Source organism: Melopsittacus undulatus, chromosome 2, assembly GCF_012275295.1.
Source record: "Melopsittacus undulatus isolate bMelUnd1 chromosome 2, bMelUnd1.mat.Z, whole genome shotgun sequence".
Lineage (NCBI taxonomy): Eukaryota > Metazoa > Chordata > Aves > Psittaciformes > Psittaculidae > Melopsittacus > Melopsittacus undulatus.
Window position 1 is genome coordinate 43160091 of NC_047528.1, and position 21161 is coordinate 43181251.

Consider the following 21161-nt stretch of genomic DNA (forward strand, 5'->3'; position numbering starts at 1 on the left):
TGCCTGGTGCCCGGCTTGCACCAGCAACTCTCCAAATCGTGGAGCTTTGGTGCTGTGCTTTACAGGGCTGCAAAAGAACAGCTGGGAAGCGGTGCTGGTGGGACGGGAGGCTCCCAGGAATCTGCTCGCTTGACCTCAGTCCCAGGATTCCTGTAGTTTCTGGTAAACATGCCACAGCATGCTGAAAATTACAGACCTGAGTGATTTAACATTGCGCTGCATGATAAATGCTCAGAATGCTGAGCAGCTAATTCAAACAAGCGTAAAGTTGTGGATGCAATGATTAACAAGGAAAGTGTCTTAGGCCGACACAGCAGAGTTGCACGGGTGCATTTAAATTTGATATAGGTAAGTCTCTGCAAATAAAGCAGGCAAACTAATCCATGGTGACATTCCAGCATAGACAAGGCCTGGTGTCTTCAATGGTCACATATCCTTAGGTGGGAAAGGACAGGTTTTAATAAGGTGCACTTGATAAAGATGGAGTATTCACATGTAAAAACACGACACTTTTTAGTAAGCTTCAGAAAAAATATTTAACGTCATATAAAATAAAGAAACAATTATCAATATAATGGATATACTGTTAATTATCATAAGCTGGAGTGAGTGGACATCCACTGCCAGGAGGTGCTTTTAGCCCTGGCACAATCAACCTGCTTCTTAGGTAGGAGGATGTTTAGAGAATTTTCACATGAGCGATATAAGATTATTGGGTTTTGAGCTTTAAAGAGAACCGCTGGAGCCTGAAATTCATTGAGTGAGTTTATCGTGCAGCCAGCGAACTGCACAGGAATGTGGCGAATCCCTGTTATTTATCTTTCTTAGCTTTAGATTGATTTTTATTGAGAAAATGTGAATAGACAATACAAAGAGCATAAAGGGTAAACACATGAAAGAGAAATCAAAAGCAAGAAAATGCATCTAACAGTTGACATGTGAAACTTTTTTAAATGAATCCAGGATAAAGCCAGAACCCTTTCAAAGGCATGACTTCCACTGCTTCAAAAAGTGTATGTAACTGGAAAGTGACCTGTTAGAGAACAAGCTCTGTTGGGATGAATATATTTTCTCTCAACCAAAAATAGCTTATAAGGGAGCTTATTTGTCTGAATAAGCTGCTAAAAGGAATATGTTTTCTGTGTAAGAAGGTTAAACTTATTTGTTTAGCAGATTTCTGTTGAAGTTGGATACCTAAGTCAGTGAACAAATACTTCAAAAATTATTTGTGATCTAGTAATGCCTGAGGTTTAGTTGAAATTTATGGGATGATGTTGCGAACTCTTCAGGCATGGAAAATGTTTAATTCCATAGTACTGAGAAGGGGAAGAGAGAGTGAGACTGCAGAGAGTTAGAAGAAAGGGTCTGGAGGGGTAACAGTCCGCTGCAGCTAAGGGGAGCTGAGAAGTAAAATGTGACTGCAGGAGGTAACAGATGTTTAAAAGGTCCAAGCTATAACACAGTAGCCTGTGTAGGATGGAGGCTGCTTTTGCAGAAAGGCTGGAGCCAGGATGAAACAGATAAAAACTTTCCTGGAATGCCTGGCATGCCTCTGCAGAGGCATTGGGACATAAGGATCAAACAGCAGGCAGGAGATGGTGTCTGGCCACTGCTGTTAGTAAGTGTACAGAGAAAGGTTGGTCAAAAGGATGGGTTAGAAGTCAAGAAGCTAACCATCAATGAAATCCTAGGATTAGGGGTTTATTTGTGAAATGCTTCAGCTACTTCACTACCTGTTCTTGAAATCCTAGAAACCTTGAGATGATTAATAGTGAAAATATAAAATACTGTTAATCATAAAAATAAACATTTATTTGATGAAATCTTGACAGGAACAACATAAGCTGGTAGGAGTACTAAACTGAGCTAATTAAGTTTTTCAACATGAGATTCACATTGTTTGATTCATAGAGCTGCATAACATTACTGTATTTTTGGCTTAAAATGCGTAAGTTGCCTTTGTTTTGGATCTGTGTGCATTTCACAGCAGCAACTTGTGCAGAAAAAGCAAGGAGCAGGTGAGGGTGTAAACAGTGAAATCTATGTCTTCTTGGCTGATTAGCCCAGTTGATGAGCAATAAGCGGCTAACACAGTTGTATTGTTTCTAACAGTTTGGGTACCCTTGGGTGTGTGGGTTTGTGCCATTAAAATCTGACTTGAAAGTCATTGTTTACACCTAAACAAATAGATATAAATCACTGTTTTGTTTTGGGTTTCTTTTTCTTATTCTGCCGAGGTAGAAATGAGTGGAAGCTGCTAGGCTGCCAGGCCAGACTATTCACTCTCAGCATCCACTTCTGCAACAGTGGAATCTGTTCTGGTTTGCCTTGAAGAGTTTTCACTTTAAGAAACAAGGCTGGATCTTTACTTTAAGAAGGATTTCCCAGGTGATTTTACATGGTTCAATACAGAGAGAATACAGAGTGAAAGGTGCTTAAAACTGAGAGTAAAGAAATGTGGGATTTTGGGTGACTAACTTCAAACCCCTGGTCTTAAAACATGCTACTTTCAGGAAGGGTGAAAACAGGTCTCCCCTGCTCAGGATTTTACTGTTGATGAGCCCTGCAGAGTGATGGCCTTGCTGGCTCCTGTTGTGAACTGCTGGTTCAGGGATTCACTGACTGCTTAATCCCTTCTTCTTGATGCCCTTCAGGGGCCATTCAGTGAAAATACACAGCTCTCAGGTAGTACCCCCTGTCTATACTGCCTGAGCATCTTGTAGGCTACTATTGCTACTTGCTCTTTGGGATTTCCCATGTGGCTTTCATTTTAAAACAAAGGTGAATTTCATCTCTCTCTTTAAAACAGTGATTTGGCTTTTGGCAGTGGAATAAATATTGTACTACTACAAAAGAGATAAAATGAATGCTGGAGGGCAGAAGGTAAATCTCTGGCTGAAGGACAGGTGAACTGGGGGCCAGGAAGAACATGGCCTTGGCTATTAAATGTTTGAAACTGACAGTCTTGTGTAAGCTTGGTGCAGTTAGTCTTCACACAAAATAGTAAACTATGACAAGTCGCTTTTAGAGGCACAATTTCCCATTTGAGTTAAATTGCTATAACTTTATCTCCTTCTAAAGTAGAATATACCTGCTCTCATGCTCTGTGATCCACAAAGGAATTCAAAGTGACTGCCTCAGACCTAGATGTCTTTTAGGTGTCCAAAGTTCAGTGAGAAAAACCCCAATTTTTTATGGCCTTTTAAATTTTATTTTGATCTTGCCCTTCTGATACTTTCGATTTTTCTTGCTATGTGTTAGGAAAGAGCCAGACAAGTAAGTAGAAATGCTGGGTTACATCTGAAATCAGTGCAGCTTGCATACCTAAGATGTTAGGCTACACCCCTTTTTTGTTTTGAGGGACATGCAAGAGGTTGATTTCCTACCAAGCCCTTTTTCAGATGAATATTTTATCCAAACAAATGGAATTATACTAGAACAACATCTGCGGGCAGGAGGAAGCTCCAGAAGTATTATGCTGTGCAGGCACATTCTAACCCACTTGTATTGTTATTGTCTCAGCTTAAGCATCTCTCCATGAGCTTTGAAGAGACTGTCTGAGGAAAGACTGGTTGCAGTGAGTCACAGATGTACCAGGTGGTGTCCTGACCATCAAGAGGTATGGATAAACAGGCTGGGCTTTGTATTCTGTGTTTATTTGCTAGTATATAGAGAGCCTTTGTGAAACAGGCAATATAACAGAAAGGGTGTGGTCTATTTTAGCTAGTTTTCATGCATAGATGATCTCTCTCTAAACCCTCCATCTCCTGAAATTTAACTGACTTCAGGAGAATGGTGATTCTGTGTAGCCTTGCAGACAACATCTTTCACTCTGGATCATTATTCTGCAGGTTTTGGGTGCTGTTTATCCTCTAATGTTCTTCATTACACCAGAGTTTGAACCGTGGAGGGTGTTATTGACAAAATATACACATGGGTGCAACAGGCCTTCATTTAAGCTGTAATTATGACACCCTTTCAGTACACCTTATGGTGCTTGCCACCAGCTGAGGATCTGATCCCTGAGATGTAGCAAGGAACAAGCCAAAGTGCTGCTACACACCAGAAAAGTGTGAAAAAGTCACAGAGATTACAGATATCATGGAATTTTTTTTTCCCTTCCTTTTTTTTTTTTGTTGGAACCGAGGGGAGGCTGGGATGAACAGTGTAAAATCTTAATGAGTAAATTGTGCTGAGCAGTGCAGTTCACCTCCATTATTCTCCCAGCCTCAAATGTTTACCAGCCAATCAGGGTGTACCTTAAAACCAGAGATTTATAATGAAAAGTCAGCCCTAATTGAATTTCGTCATTAAGAACACCATCAAACAGATACAGAACACCTTATACCACCTTGTTTAAATTAGATTCATTTTTCTGATTAATTATTAAAAGGAAAGTTTAAAAAATCATAAAATCTTAAGTGCTATTAAAAATTGATTAGGAATGCATTTTTTCATTGACCCAGTTTGTATTTTTTTTTAATTTTTTTTTTGTCAAAGCTAATACGTTTGAGTAGCTGCCTCAGACAGAAGTTTGTAATCATTTGGTCATCAGTCAATTAATCACAGCTTCATAAATATTGATCTCAGATTACATTTATTCTTCATTCTTGAAAGATAGTTTTTTATTAATTTAGGCTCCCTCACATACATTGTGGTTTACATTGAAATTATTTTCAAGAGTTCTATGAAAATTTAATTGGAGCAGCCAGCCAACAGTGCAGCCATTGCACATTGTGCCACCTTTCGGCAGGTTTATCACCGCCCCCTGAAAGGTCCTGGGCTCCCACAGCTCACAACGCAGGGCTTGCTGATCGGCATCTGTCACCTATAAAACCTGTTTAGCTGGAAGCTGCAGGCCCCTGTCATCTCAGGCAGAAGGAGTAATTTAGGAATAAGGGTGGATTTTCTGAGGGGAGTAAAGAGGGCTCTGGTGTTTCCCATCTGACCTTCTGCAGCTGTCTCTTGATTCCTGGTAGTTCATCACAGATAAATGTGCCTTCCTGATTGTTGTATAGTGCTCTGGCTGTTCTTCGGCCTCTTCCAACCATAAGATAAGCCATGTGAAGGGGTGTGTTTGTAGGTACATATGTAGAATGTCGCCAGCCCTGCTGTAATCCCTGTCATGGAGGTCATACAGGAGGTGATGACCCATCTCAGGACTGTCAGGGCACTGGGGAGTGCTCGTGCAGGGCCTGCTACTGCATCTCTCATGGCTGGGAGTAAACCCAGTACTTGCTTTCTCAGGAGTTGGATTTGTAAACAGAAACTCTAAGGATTTTTAGAGAGAGATGCTGTAGGGAAAGGCCTGAGCTCTTTGGTCTAAAGCATCTGGGGTGGACACAGTCCTGATAGCATGTTCACCATATCTGAAGCAGTACTGAAGTAACACAAGCATTGTTTATTAACATTCATGGTCCAGTTCCAGATAAGAAACTCCATCTTGACCATTACGTCTCTTCTGGGGGGTTTTATGCATGCTGTTGCAGTTTAAGAAACACACACACAGACATATCAGGGGTAAGAGCACGCAGCTGAAGAGTGACCTGAAGCATTTACCAAGAGGGATGAATTCTTTCTCACCCTGTACTTTCTGTTTTACTTTGAATGCTCTGTTTCACACTGAGAATGGTGAATTTCTTCAGGCCAGGAAGATTGAAATGTCAGACTTGCTACAGCTTCTGCAGTATGTTTGGGTTCTTTGTCCAATTCTCCGGTAAAAAAGCATGTTAAGATAAGTCACTGTTCCCTAAAATCATACTGGCACCATTTAGAAGCCATTATCTTTTATGTATCTAAAAAATCCCATGTCTCATCTTTAATGTTTGAAATCAAACCTGTTTTCCCACTGTTGTAATCCCAAAATCATGTGTATTCTGTCCCAGCTTTTCTGAGAGACTTTGAAATACAGTTTCAAATCACGGGCAGCAGGGCATCCTGGTGTGCTCCTCAGTATCACTATGGAGTCATGCAAACCCCTGTCAGCATTCCTTATTTTTGCTGACTTTTGGATGTGTATAATATGGAGAATGGATTGTTTTTATGAACAAAAAGTTTTAATTTTCAGAGTCCTATTCCCCAATCAATGTATACTACTCATTTAGCATATATTTTGCTGAAATGTAACATGGTCACATACATTTGGCACTATTTTTTCCTGTAAAAGTGAAATCACACTACAGCAAGTTCTCAGACCCCTTCCTTTAAATCTCAGCCGCACACAGTGCTTTTCTGCCCTTTCAGAAAAATCATCTTTTAAGGATCATGTCAGAGGCAACCTGTGCAGAGGGCACCCAAATAACCCATTTGTTTTACAAATAGCTGTGGTGGTTCAAGATCTTACTGCCTCTGAGCTGTTTGCTACTCCTTATCTGTTTGCTACAAAGTGAAACTCTTTTTTCTGCTTTCATTGTCCATGGGCTATCAAGGTGCTGGACATAATTTGTTTGTTTTGTGCTGTGATGAATCAAGAAGGGTATTGCCTGCTACAGGGGCAATCATTTCCAGCAGAGAAGTGCTAGCATGTGAACTAAATGGGGGATGTGTTAAGTTACTCCAGTTATATCCTTAAAAAGATGGCTGTCTGCTGGCTGTATGTGATGTAATTAGAAGTGGATTCTGAGTTCAGTTGCAGCTGACATCTTCAAGTGGGAGGGGTGCTAAGGAGAATGGTAAATATATCTGAGCATTTCCTTGCAATGATGTGGCAGTAGGAACCAGCTGTCTGTTTACCCAGTGATTTGACAGATGCTAGTGTGAATGTGAGCAGTGTGTTAAGTTTTGCACTGAGCTTGGTAATCCTGAACGGTCTTTCCTGGCAGAAAAGAAGAAAAGCAAAAGCTGCAAAGCAATAGAGAGAGATGTCTGTAACAGTGCCCCATCTCTTCCTGGCTTTTTGCTGCAGACACCTGCAAAATGGCCCAATTGGAGTTTTTCTGCTGAAGTATTGTGCCACTAACTCACTGCTCAACAACTTCAGCATGTCTGAGAATGGATCCGATAGCTGAATATGAGCTGCTAGTTTATGGAAATGCATCTTTCTTTTTTAAAAAATAAATTCAATCTCTCCCTAAACACACAGGGTTCTTTTACTTCAGAATATGCAAAGCTGAGTATTGTAATAAAATTGTCTTAACTTCGTAATAATGTAAGAGAAAAATAATGTCTTTCCCGTGAGTTTATACGGTAGATACTTTCTCTCTCTCAATTTTGCATTAATTGGACTGAGTTGATTTAATAAGATCAGCTGATCTTTGAAAGGCTTTCTAATGGATTTCTTGTTTAAAATGTAGTAAAGCATTTTTGCATTGTATTAATGCGTATGTTTATCCTTGGCTCAAAATCAGAGACCTCTGGAGTACAGTGGTAACCAGGGTATTACACACAGCTCCTTGCAAGACCAGGCATTCACCAGCAAGATACATAAGATGTTGAAGATCCATGTTGGTCCCAGGTCTTTTGTTCTTGATTTTCCTCTGAAATCTGTAGTTCTGGTTTCTCTGTCTTGTCATTACAATAGCATTTAGCAAAGGTTACTGTAATCAGTATTTAAATAATTTTTCTTGTTTTGTGTTGCCGAATTAAAACAGAAACACCCTGCCTGATTTTTAATAGCTGATGATAGCTTGTCAGACATGACTTCAGAGACTTCGGAGTGCTCCTGGGACACCACAGCTCAGGTAAATGTAGACATAGCCTCTGAGGCTAGTTTCGGAAAAAAAACCCAACCATTTAAGAAATCGACTGCTGTACAGAGTTCTTAAATCGACAAGAGAGGGAGGGAGGGAAGGATGTAATAAATATCCAGGAACTGCTGTTTATAAGCTTTGTGTTATTGTTTTTTAAATCTATCCAGAGGGGGTTATGTTAGGAGGGAAACGGGGAAATGGGAAAGCACAGATAGAAGCAATTGGAGCAAACAGTCAATAAGTGGAAAGAGGGGCCGGTGTGAAAACTGCAGGGATATTCTGATGATGTTATCAATGTCCATCAATTCTGGCTTGAACGGTGGCTGCAGCTTTGCTCCTCGGTGAGCTTGTCTTTGCAGCTCTCCCCACGCCTCTACACTCAAGGGGGGGAAGAAGAAGGAGGCCATGCATGAGTTCTTGTGGCCAGGAAAAGGGACTCTCCCAGTGTGCATGGACTCTTCAAGAAACCCATAGAGAGCCCTTTGAGAGGCATGCAGGGTATGCAGCTTTCATCTTGGGTGTCTGAAAAAACAGTGAGATTTTTTTTTGCTGATTCCTCCTCACCCAACCAAAAGATGTAGTATCTATATATGAGCAAATCTCACCAAACACATCTGGGAGTCACTGTAGACAAGCAGAGCTTTCTAGGATATGATGCATCATATCTTCAGATGAACATCCTAAATAAGTTTGATGCATTGTTTCTAGAAGTGCCTAGTTTTTCTCCAATGCCTATAAAGGGACTTCAGTGTGAGTAGAACAGGCATTGCAGATGTGCTTTAAAATTGCTGGGGTCAATCCCATATTTTGTATGGGAAAGCTGGGATGAAGAAACATTGGTGTTTCAATTCAATGTGGTCAGCAAAAAAAGGAACTCTGACAAGTAACTAAAGACCTTGATTTTAGTCACATTTCTGCAACCATATTGTAAGGGCAGTGGGTTTTAGATCCAGCTGTTTATCACCTGGGGGGACACTTAACCAGATTGCTTATAGTTCTGTTTTCCCTGAAAACAGCAAGAGTCTTGCTTACTGATAAATCTATAAATGAACCATTCTGCCAGATATATTGCACCAATAGCTTTCCGTGTGAGTCTCACTTGCTACAAAACATCCTTTGAAAAAGATTGCACTCTAGCAATGAAATTTGTCATTTGGAACTTTTTTCTACACAATTTATTTACCTTTTTTTTTTTTAATCTTCTCAAGTATTTTCTGTTAATCAGAAAAAGAGTTTTGGTAACTAAAGAGGATAATAAAGTCACTTGATGAATACATATATTTGTTGAGAGCACTTGTAGGAAAGCTGGACTTCTGTTATCATCTGTGCTGAAATATATGGGTAATTCATACCAGGAAAATCAATATATGTCTGGCCTTGGCTTTGATTTACTTGTTAAAGGTCCCTGTAGAAAGTCAAGTAAAAATTTCTTTTTTACTATATTCTCCCCCAAAACCCCCAAATTTCACTGAAATTGAAGACTGAGGAGGCAGCCTGCAGTGTCTGTGCCTGAAGGTCTCTGTGCCCAGAGCTGCTTCTGACTTCACTGGCCATTTTGCCTGAGTAGAAAAAGATGAACTAGAGTAGGAGCAGAGGCCATGTTGCAGCTTCACCTGAAGATGTTTTGTTTTGGTTGGGTTTTTTTTTGGGGGGGTATTTTTGTTTGTTTTGGGTTTTTTTGTGTGTTGTGTGGGTTTTTTTTTTCCTCCTCCTGTAATAGGCTACAGGTATTTTAGATTCAAATTGGGAACCCTTAAACTGGAAGGAGATCTGTATTCACACTGATAACTTAATAGCACATCTAAATGTCTTTTAAAAGACTTCAGTTTACATATTAGACCAAATAGACTGTCTGTTAATTTGACAGAATATCCATGTTCCCTGAACTTAGGGCTATAAAAATTGCTCATCTGCTCAGTCACAGACCATTTAATTTTGGATGCATCATTGCCAGTTGGTTACAGTAATTAGCATTCTCTGTATTGTAGCAGCTTCCCTGAAGCTATGCTAAGTAGGGTTACACTTCTGTATGGAAACATAAGCAGCCTTGTGCAAATGAGCCTGGCCACCCATCTTAGAGACAGAAGCCCTAGCTACAGCTTCTTGGCTCAGGGTGCCCTATATGCCCACCTGCAGATCTTATTTACTGGTTATTAATGACATGAAGTGTAGGCAGCTGTGAAACGCACAGCATGGCAGCTTAGAAGCTCCTCTCCAAACTAGTCTGTCAGCCTTGTCATTCCTTTGAGTGACACCTGATTTCCTTTTTTTTCCTTTTTTTTTTTTTTAATTTTCCCCATTACACTCTCTTTTAATGAGGGTATTGGATAGAGATGACTAATCGGGATGTAAATTGTGTGTGTATGTATATAAAAACCTGTGAACTGGGGCACAGCCTTTACTAATGCAGTTACTTGCTACTTAAAATACAGGGATTGTCAAATAAAACTGTTTTGATAAATCTTTCCTTATTATGAACATACATGCAGATATTTTGGTTGGTTATGTTTTTCCAGATCTCCTAATGCCTGAAGTAGTGTTTTTATTGTATTTTTAATAGAAACACCAACTGCCAGTATCAGAATATGAGTAGTTCTGAAATTGTTCTTTTGTAAAGACTAGAATAAACGGCACAGTAGCTAAAAACATAAATAAATTAAAGAGAGGCCAAGATTTTTTTGCCAGTTGTTCTGCAGCTGATGCACATTTTCTTTCTGTGTTGAGTGTCTGTGCTTCCTTTTTGTTTCCTGGGAAACAAGTGAGGGCTTGTATGCATGGCAAGACGTACACTAAGAATAATTCTTCCCATTTAATCCACTCTGATTTTTACTTCTTAATATACTGGAAGGTAACTAATATTTAATACCATTAAATGTATCTGTGCATGTTTAATGATTCAATTAATCAGAGAGAAACCTTCTTTATAATTAAATATGGATAGGCTATAGCCTTTTCTTCTCATTGACTGATGCTACTGAGAATAAGGGATAAGAATAATTTTAAGCTATTATTCTGTGTGCCTTTTATTAGAAATCTGAACTACTTGGGAAAGTAAAATCGACAATGAAAGTACATTTTTTCTTGGAGTTACGCGCTTTGCACTCTCTGTATTCTATAAAAGTCTAACCATATGAATTTAGGTGCTAATCCTACAAAGACTTACACATGTGTTTAAGCACAAGCGGAGTTCAACTGATGCTAATGTGATTACTCACATTAGTTTGAAGCCTGTGCTTGAGCTTTAGTAGGACTGGCTTTTTCCATTTCTGGAAGAGTCCTGATATGGTCTTTGAAGAGATCACTGTGATCGGCTCTCTAAGTCCCAACTTGATTGTGATTTGCAGCCATAGCTCATTTCTTTATGAGTAGCAATTTTATTAATCAGACTGTGGACCTCTCTTGACTTCAGTACTTAAAGAAAGGTTACGAACCATCAGTACAACTTATTTTTCTACATCTCCATAAAAATATCTATAAGTATGGGTTACAAAAAAGCCAGCTGTCTTCAATACAATATGCAGACGGGGTGCATACATTGGCAAGTTAATAAAATGGTGATATACATGCAGGCAGATTTAAATATGGAAATGGAGATTTCCTGCTTCTTGACTTCGTATAAATTGTTGAATACATTTGTTTAATGATTTATACAGAGCCTCAAGCCGTAGTAACTAGGTGCTGTTTACAAAAGTTAAAACGTAAGTTACATGCACAGCCTACAATAGGCTTCATTAAATGACCACTTCTGCTGCCAAGGTTACCATATATTAATAGTCATGTTATAAGACCATACCTATTTGTTGAAATGCCCTTCCATATCTGCTTACCTGTCTACCATCAGATAGAGGTACCATGATATGCCATAGGACGTACAATACTGTTACGTTGTAAATTAAAAGTTCTTTCTAAGTTTGAAAATCATAGTTTTCCAAACTGCACATAGTTTGATTTTTTTGTGGAAGGTTGTTTTTATGTTAAATGCATTTCTTAATATTTGGAGTTACTCTACTATTCTGAAAGACTAATTTATTTAATTGCACGCCTGTTAGATCCTGGGTTGTATGTGTACCTTAAAGTGCTTTTCAATAGATGAGGCTTTAATTGTGTTTCAGAGATAGCAATCAAAGTAACAAATCTTGTCTTTATATCCATATTGGAACCTAATATAGATTGATTATGTTTAGAAACTGCTGTAAAATTATTTTGTCTTATTTATGTCTCTTGGATGTGAAATACATGCAGTGCTCATCAAAAATAAATATTAGTGTGAACCTAAATAGAAATATGTTAATTGTAGCTGCCCCATCCCTGGCAGTGTTCAAGGCCAGGCTGGTTGGAGCCTTGAGCAACCCGGTCAAGTGGAAGGTGTCCCTGCCCATGGCAGAGGTGCTGGAGCTACATGATCTTTATGTTCCCTTCCAACCCAAACCATTCTATGATTCTATGTATCTATGTGTTATTTCTAATTTAAATATTTTAAAATTAACATGCTTTTAAGATTGTGAGTGCACAGCTGAATATACCCAAGTACTTTGAAATGTTTAGAATTGGCTGTGCTTCCCCAGAGTCATTTGGATATGACAATCTGTATGGGTTGGTGAGCTGAGACAGCAATCCCAAGTTTGTCTGACTGACTGTTCCATTGAAAGCACAAAACTTCAGTTTTCAAGTTTTTCACAGCTTATATTTCATATAGTCATATTTTTCAACATATGTACCTTTTTAATTAGAGGATTTTTTTCATTATCATTGTAACAGGGAAATAATTTGAAAAAAATCATCAAGTGCCAAAATTTCCCCTTATAAATAGGTTACACTTACAATGAATTATATGGGGGCAAGAGATGCTTAATCTGAAGAATAAAGACATGATTATACTATTTCTATAGCACTTCAGTCAGCAAAGGCCCATTAACTTGTTTTTAGGATGATCTTAAGGCAGAAAAGTGTTTAGCTTGGGGCCCAGGTCTCTGATGCAGATGTCATGTATATTACTTGAAACATTTCTGTTGAGACCTTAGAAACTATCGACAAAAGCCTGAAATCCACTGGGTATCACTGAGACTAGTTTGGGTTTTTGTTTTTTTTTTTTAGGTGCAAGTATCATGCTACACTCAGGTGTTTTTTAGAAGATGATGTTCAGTAAAAAGAAAACCAATAACCTTCTCTGGATAGATAATCCAGTCAGTATTTAAGTAGGAACTGATGCCATTCATGTAGGCTGGCTATCATGTTTAGAACTTTTTAGTGCCTCAATATATCTATTTTAGAGAACAGTGCTCAAGGCTTAAAGCATCCTTTAGTTGCTGATGTTCCATTTTTCTTTAACTGAACAATTGAAATAATGTGTCATTACTGAGTGAGAAGCTGTTGATGGTGAGTAAACGTGTCACAGGTTAGGAAACCACCTACTACACCTGTCCTGAAGGAAGTTCTTGTGTCAGCCCTTATCTATACAAACTGCAGAATGTTCTGGTGGGGAGTTTTATTAGCATGTGTTTAGTGTAGGTGAAGAGAACAGCAGGTAGCAAAACCTCAAATGAGCTATACAGGTCATCTGCAAATGAATTCCAATGACAGGTTTGGACCATACCAAGCAGCCATGAAAAGAGTTGAAGATATTTTAAGGGAACTTACTATCTTAGAGAGTGCAAGCTGTTACTTTCAATATGTCTGAAAATTCTCCCTTCTTGAAGCCACCTTGGATAGCTCTTCTGTGAATATATGTCATTGTGTGTTTTTGAAGTATGTTACCTTATCACACTGCAGGGTGAAAAACATGTGAAATGTTCCCTTGGAAAGCCAAGATTCTGCTCTTAAAATATCCATTTCTAGCACAAGCACATTGGCAAATGATGCTTAGAGACCTAACATTTTTATGTACAAAAAAAGTTACCCCTTCAGGATGAATTTTGCACACTTGACTCATGGACATTTGCATTTGTGGGTAGAACTCCACTTCTGGTGAGAACAAATTTTTTTAAAGGCAAATTTGACATGACTGACTATTGCCTGTTTGGAATGTTACACTTAGTCATATGGCTATTGGTTGAATACAAATATTCATAAAAATCTAGTTATCAGATGGTTGTGCAAGTTAATTATGCCATATATGTAACATAGGGTATACAAATATCTCTTGCTCATGACTATGAAAAGAAGTGTGAAGAATATAATCAAGCTGATGTCTTGCTAGGTCACAACCTTAGGATATCTATAATGCCTGAAATTTTCTGGAAAAAAGAAAAAAAGAGCTAAGGGTAATTTGGTACAGTGGAGAGATGAAAAAATAGATATCTAATAACAGATAACACTGACTGAGATCTATCAGGAAGAGTTCCTGAAAGAAGCCAAACTACTGAGTTTCATTTTAATCAAGACTGGGCAAAGAACTAAAAATACCTGGCAAGCAATGATGCTGTGTTGGCAGGGAGATGGGAAAGGTATTCCAACACACCTCACCTACCTCTTCTTTCTATAAATTTGTATACTCAGTATAAGGTAATCCTTATTGCAAATGCAGCATGTGGTACAGACCATATTGAAAAAGTAGTGCAGTCATGTTCTGGGGCTTTTGTTGTTGCTGCTGTTGTATCTGGGATCTTAAAATGCTATACGCTGAGCTAATATGTAATCTCTGATATATAAACAACCTTGTATTACAGCTGCTGACATCATTATCACAGCAACACTTACAATTTTTATTAATTTATCTATTTAGATTTGTTGCATTTATTGATTATTCATGACACTAAAGTGTAGGTAAGCAAATGCATTGAACACAAATCTGTTGGAAAAGAAAATTTTTTGTTTTTTCTTTTTTTTTTCTTTTATCTCCAAACAGGTCTTTAAGGAAAGCAGATACTCCATGGTCCCTTGTTTTCAATAAAGAATATGAACATATGGATAGCATATAAAAATAACTGCAGAAATTTTCATTAGCTATTAGAGCGCATATATTCCTGCTCAGCATTGACAGTGGCATCGTTACTTACCCACAAATATCTGTCCCAGGAGAAACCTGAAAATGCTGATGATTCTTCTCAAGCCAAGAGAGAGGATGACCAGATGTTAAAGAAAAATAAGAAGATGGATAAGGAGAGAAGGAAGAGTTTCAGTGGCAAGTTTCCCTTACTTGACATGTATGGTCCAGAAACTTCTTTTCCAAAAAAAATTCAAACATGTGGAGGGGTGGGAAGGACAGGACGTGAGCCTTGGCCACTTAGGTTACAGTAATTGTTGTACATAGGATTTGCAGCTGTCTTACCAGAATCACCTCAGTGTATGTAGGAAGTTTCATCTCCTGATCATGCAGATTAGGGAGCAGTCTAGTAGAGCACTTTAGGATGGTGCCACTGGCTGATGAGACCTGGGGAAGAGGAGCCATGGTGGCCAATCCCCTCCAGGTGTAATAGAAAACCTTAAGGAGCGTCAGCAACATGGTGGGTGAGGAGGGCATGGCACGGTAGCAAGGGCAGGTCCTGCTTGATTAACCTGATCTGCTTGTATGACAAGGTGATCCACTTAATGGATGGGGGAAAGGCTGTGGATGTAGTGTGGATACCTAGACTTTAGTAAAGCCTTTGACACCATTTCCCATAGCATTCTCCTGGAGAAACTGGCTGCTTGTGGTGTACTGTTTACTGGGTAAAAAACTGGCTGGATGGCTGAGTGCAAAGAATGGTGGTGAATGGAGCTAAATCCAGCTGGTGGTCAGTCACAAGTGGTGTTCAGGGCTCAGTGAGGGCCCAATTCCATTTAAGATCTTTATCAATCTCTGGAGAAGGGGATGTCTCAATAAGTTTGCAGATGACACTAGGTTGGGTGAGAGTGTTGATCAGCTAAAGGATAGGAAGGCCCTGCAGAGGGATCTGGGCAGGCTGGATTGATGGGCTACGGCCAATGTATGAGGTTCAACAAGGCAAAATGCTCGGTCCTGCATTTGGTCCACAACCACCCCTTTGAACACTACAGGCTTGGGGAAGAGTGGCTGAAAAGCTGCTAAGCCAAAAGGACCTGATTGACTGCTGCTGAACATGAGCCAGCTTGTGCCCAGGCAGTCCTGCATCACAAATAGTGTGGCCAGCAGAACCAGGGAACTGATAATCCCCCTTTACTTGGTGCTGGTGAAGCTGTGGCAGATGAGGAGCAGCTGATGGAATTGGTGTTATTTAGCCTGGAGAAAAGGTGGCCAAGGGGAGATGTTACTGTTCTCTACAGCTACCTGAAAGGAGGCTGTAGTGAAGTGGGTGTCTGTAACAGGTGGTAAGACAAGAGGAAATGGCCTCAAGTTGCACTAGGGGATGTTTAGATTGGACATCAGATAAAATTTCTTCACTGAAATGGTTGTCAAGCACTGGAACAGGCTGACCAGGGAAGTGGTTGAGTCCATATCCCTGGAGGTATTTAAATGACGTGTAAATGTGGCAGTTAAGAGCATGGTTTAATGGTGGACTTGGCAGTGTTCACGGTTGGACTTGATGATCGTGGTGGTCTTTTCCAACTTAAATGATTCTGTGATTCTGCGATTCTGCATCCAACTGCAGCCTGCCCATGCAGCAGTCTGGGTTTCCTTGTATTGAACTCAAAGCAATAATAGCAGCATAAAAAAGTATGAGGCTGCTTCATACAGTGGCCTGGTGCTGCCAGTGTGTAGCTGAGATATGGCCAGAATACGTCCCTGGACCTTAATAATGTGTAATGCTACTATTGATACTGAGCATGCTATTTTCTGTGACACCAACTCCCTTATGCTACTTGCTGTCTTTGCACACTGCTTTGTAAGGGGTTCTCAAGCATGGAAATTGAAATTGAAAACCACACAGCACTTACGCTTTCTCATGTAGTTCATGAATCCCAGTGGCTCTCTTTCAGATCTGGCATTTTTCCAGTAGCAGAACTTCACACGTATTTTGAAACTGGTGCTTCAGCCATTAAGTCTAGGCTTTGAATTTTGGACTTCTGAATAAATGGGCCTTGTATCACAGGTTTTAAATTCTGTCTAGGTTGTCCCATGGTTTGCTGCCCAAGACTCTTTCTGAATGTGACTCTGTAGCCATGGTTCCTTACCTTTTGCTCCACAGTAGGAGCACTGTTATGTCCACCAAGAGAACAGCCTGGATTTGAATTCATGGCTTCTGTAATTTCAGATGTTTGTATCATCCTTCTGTGCACTAGAATTTTTTTTTTTTTAATTACCTAGGAGAAGCCACTGTTCTAGTTGTATCTCTCAGACAGAGAAGTTGTCCCCTCACTGTCCCCCTTCCAAATCTGAGAATTTTCTGTTTGAATTATGGTTGTACGAGTTGCATTCTTGTGTTTCCTGTTTGGGGAGATGTAGATTTTTATTTCTGTGCAATGTTATTAGTTTTGACCCTCCAGTGAATGACATTTCTATCACTATCTTCTCATTTCCCTCCTCCCCTTCACTCTACAGAAGTAAATTAGACTTGCCCCTGAGAGCTTTCTGAGACAGAGGTAATCTTCTGGTGTATTTTGAGGTAAGGTTCTTGTATCTGATGGAAGGCTTTAGTTATGACAGCAAAACAAATAGTGAATAAATATGCTTTTATGTTTGTAAGTGGATGTTAAGGAAAGCAACTAAGAAGAAAAATGACCTGCCCCTGGCACTGTCCCTTTCACTTTCACTGGGAGCTGGGGATTCAGAGAGGGGAGAATCTGGAAGCAGAAAGGAGACCTGAGCCTCTGTAGAGACTTGCATCTGTGTTAACAGCTTTCCAAAACTGATGTCTGTATATTAATTTCAGTTTTCCTTTTGTAACAAGCTTGGCCACAGCACTGTGATCTTTTTCTTGAACTGGAGGTGGATTGAACCTAACATGGTGACTGCACTAGGAAGCCTAGAGAAGGAGTTATTAACTTAGTTATTAACATCATAATCCTACTTTTCTTCGATACTCCTAAATTCTCTTTTTTCCAAACAAAAATCTCTGCATCTTTTGAGTGTCTCTGCTATGTCAGTTTTTCCTAGCAATTTATACTTATTTTCCATTTTGTGGAGGGTTTTTTTTTTTAAGGTTCTGTCACTAACATTCTAACTGGAAAAGAAGAACTTATTTTTAAACCCATTTATTAATTTTGAAGCCCATTCTATTGCTTATCATGCCTCATAACACTTTTAGAAAAATCTGGTTTGACCATTTATAGACATTTTTCCTCATGACATTATAAGTGATACTGTTTGATTCCAAAACTCATGTTCACACACAAAATAAATTGTCAGAACTGAATCAAAACTCATTAAAATACAATTATTCTGTTGGGGCTTGGATCAGACTTTCAGTGAGCAGTAGTCTGACAGTTTTTACTCTTCCCTCTTTCTTCCTTTATTTCATACCCTTGACAGAGGTGTGGCATACCATGAAAATGGGTCCACCCATTTTATGCTGTATTCAGTATTTCAGATGTTGCTTTACAATTTTCTTGTATATTTCTTGTATATATCTTCTTTTTCATTTATTTGACATCTCTGTTTTTTCATAGGAAAATGCTTTGGGGTTTTTTGCAGTCAGGGTTTCAATGATTCCTTCATAGCAACTCATGAATGCTATTTTCCTATTCATGTCACTGAATGGTGTGTTGTGTTCAGCAAATACTCCTTTGATGGACAAGCAGCTCTCAGGCTCTGGGATAAGTTAGGTTTGGAGGGTTTTCAGAATCATTCAAAGGTTTGTGAGAGAACAGGACAATATTTGACAGTGCAGAGACTGAAGACATTAATCATATATATATATATATATTTAATCTGCCAACCACTCGGTGATTGGTCCTGATCTCTGTCCAAAATAAGATAGGGAACAGAGCTTCTATCTTTCCACGATGAATATGTAGTTGTTTGACAAGTTGTTTGACAAGTAGCTGTCAATTACTTCCTTTCTAAGGAAATGTGGGAAGCTTGCTATCTCCAGAGTAGTAACTGTATTTGTTGGACAGTTATGTTGCGTGTCTGAGCTTAGGTGCTGAAGGCCCATTGTAGTAAGAAAAGTAACATCCCCAGTTCTTTCTCACTCAGTGGAGGGTAGAAATGCTTACTCTCACTTCCAGAAATGCTTGTTTTCATTTTGTCTTTCTGTTTGGGTGAATGCTTTCTTTAGGCAGACACCCACCATGAACTTCTTCAACATCAGAGCTGTGGCTTTCAATCCCATGTGTATAGGAGACTTGAGCGGCAGGTTCCTTTCATCACAGGGCTGTTGGGTAACTTTTGGCTTCATACTTGTTTTCCTTTGTTTTTGCTTTTGTCAGTGCCTGCAGTACTGTGCTGATTCCTGACCTCCTCCTGCAGGGGTGAGCCAGCTTCTCAGCAGCATCTGCAGTTGGAACCATTTGGGTTGGTGGCAATTATTTTCTGCTGACATGAGCCAAGGGAGTTTGGAAAGCACAGGAAAGTACTTGCAAACTGAGCACATAACACAGGTGGTTGGAATTTTGCAGGGATCTGGAGCTGGATTTTTAAAGGCACTTGGCACATCTCATGTCTAAAGGAATTTCCCAAATCAACTTGAATTATTAGAAACAGGCCATTTGTTTTACCTAACTTTGGTTGTCTAATCAGCTAGCTGACTAGACTCTTCTCTGCAGAGAGATAAGAACTTCCAGAGTGCATCCCATGCAAGAACAGATACCGAAGGTAAAAAGCTAAAGGTTTAGACCAGTTTCTTTCATCTCTTTCATCCCATTGGGTGAAGAAAGTAAGGGAAAATCAATTTAAAAAAGATCCCATTTGTATTCCTACCATCAAGATAAAACCATGGAATCATGTAATTGTGAAATTCAGAGATTATAGAAGAGGTACACTTGTTAAAATGCATTTTCTGCTAGGCAGTGCTTTTTTGTTGCTAATGATTCTGGCCTGCTGTCCTAGTTGTGTTGCTTTTCAACCAGTACTTACTGCCATGCCTAATATCAATGAGTAGATCTAGTAGAAGGAAAATGCAGGTTTAGGTGAGTCCAATTATGTGTTCTTTCTGTGTTGGATTCATAAAATTATTTCAGACATAAACCAACCATGTTTTCTTAAGTTAGCAAATACTCCTGTTACATTTTGTGAAAAGTCATTGTTGGTTTTTTTTTTATGTAACAATGACATATATCAAATGTTATTTATTTTTAGGTGATTCAAAGAGCAAATAAAATATAAGTGTTTCACAGAGATCTGTAACCCAGTTATAGACTACTTTTTTTGAACTGTTTACAGTAGTTCTGCAGGGTGGTAACTATTTTTATGCATTTATGGTGGTCTCATAACCTGAAAAACTTCCATTAAATTTATTTCAAATACAAGCAAAATATGTTCATGCCTCATCTCTACTGGTGAATAGCATGGGAAATCTTTATGCCTATGGTTTTGGCTCATGCTGAGTAATGCTTTCCCAAGGTGCTCCTGTGGATGATCTGTGGGGGTTTTTGAAGGGCACTGCTGATTCCCAGTGAGCAGCTTGGATAAGGCCACACTGTTGCAGAGAGCAATAGGAGAGTTTGGGTTAAATTGCACTCATCTGGGCTGTGTGGTGCAGGCTGACCATGGTGCCAGGGAGCACACTAGGGAATGTTTGAGTTACCGGCAGAGCTGTGGCTTTGGAGCAGTTGTTAACACAAATCTTCTTAGTAGTTAATACAAGCAAGAAAACAGAGAAGGAATTCCTCCCCATACCTATATTAATTCTTGTGAGAACACAGAAGAACATGATAACAAGGTTATATACCTAACTCAGCCACAGTGATACTAAGTTTCCAGCTCATTCTGTGGTAAGTGGGATTTACTTGTTCATGTTGATTGTGATGTCCTATTACACATGATAAAATGCAGAGAAACAGTTTAGATGTTTATATCCAAAGCTGCACTCCATGAAAACTTCTCCTAAGGATTAGTGCCTTGGACTCCAAAAGCCTCTCCTTTCTGGAGAGTCCCATTCTTCAGTTCCATTAGTTTTGTGAGGGGGCATTGTTAAGTCTGTCTAGATACGTTTTGGCAGTGGTTCCTTCTTTCTCTTACACCCACGTGGAATATTCTCTACACTGTTTAATCTTGGCCCAGGAGTTCCAATATATATTTTATTTTGTTTTCATTTTCTCCTCATTTTAAATTCTCCAGTGTCTTCAATTAAGCTCCACTTGGCTGGCAGACTTAAAGAATTATCTCATTCATGTGCCAGACAGACAGGGTCTCTCCCAAGTCCACCCAGTGTAAGTAATGACTTCCACTTTCAGACAACAAATTGAACTCTTTAACTTGCTACTGTACATATCCTTCAAGAGCAATTACTGAGCTAAGCATGTTCTTCCTTCTAGGTGGCTCGAATAAAGAAGGCAAAGGAGATTAAAAGAGATATTGGAGAATACAAAAATATGTACTTACGCACACTCACACAAAGGCACATGAAAAGTATTTTTAAATTAATAGGCTTTTTTTATTAATTACATTTAAAAAACCCTCTGGGTGGGTTACTGGGG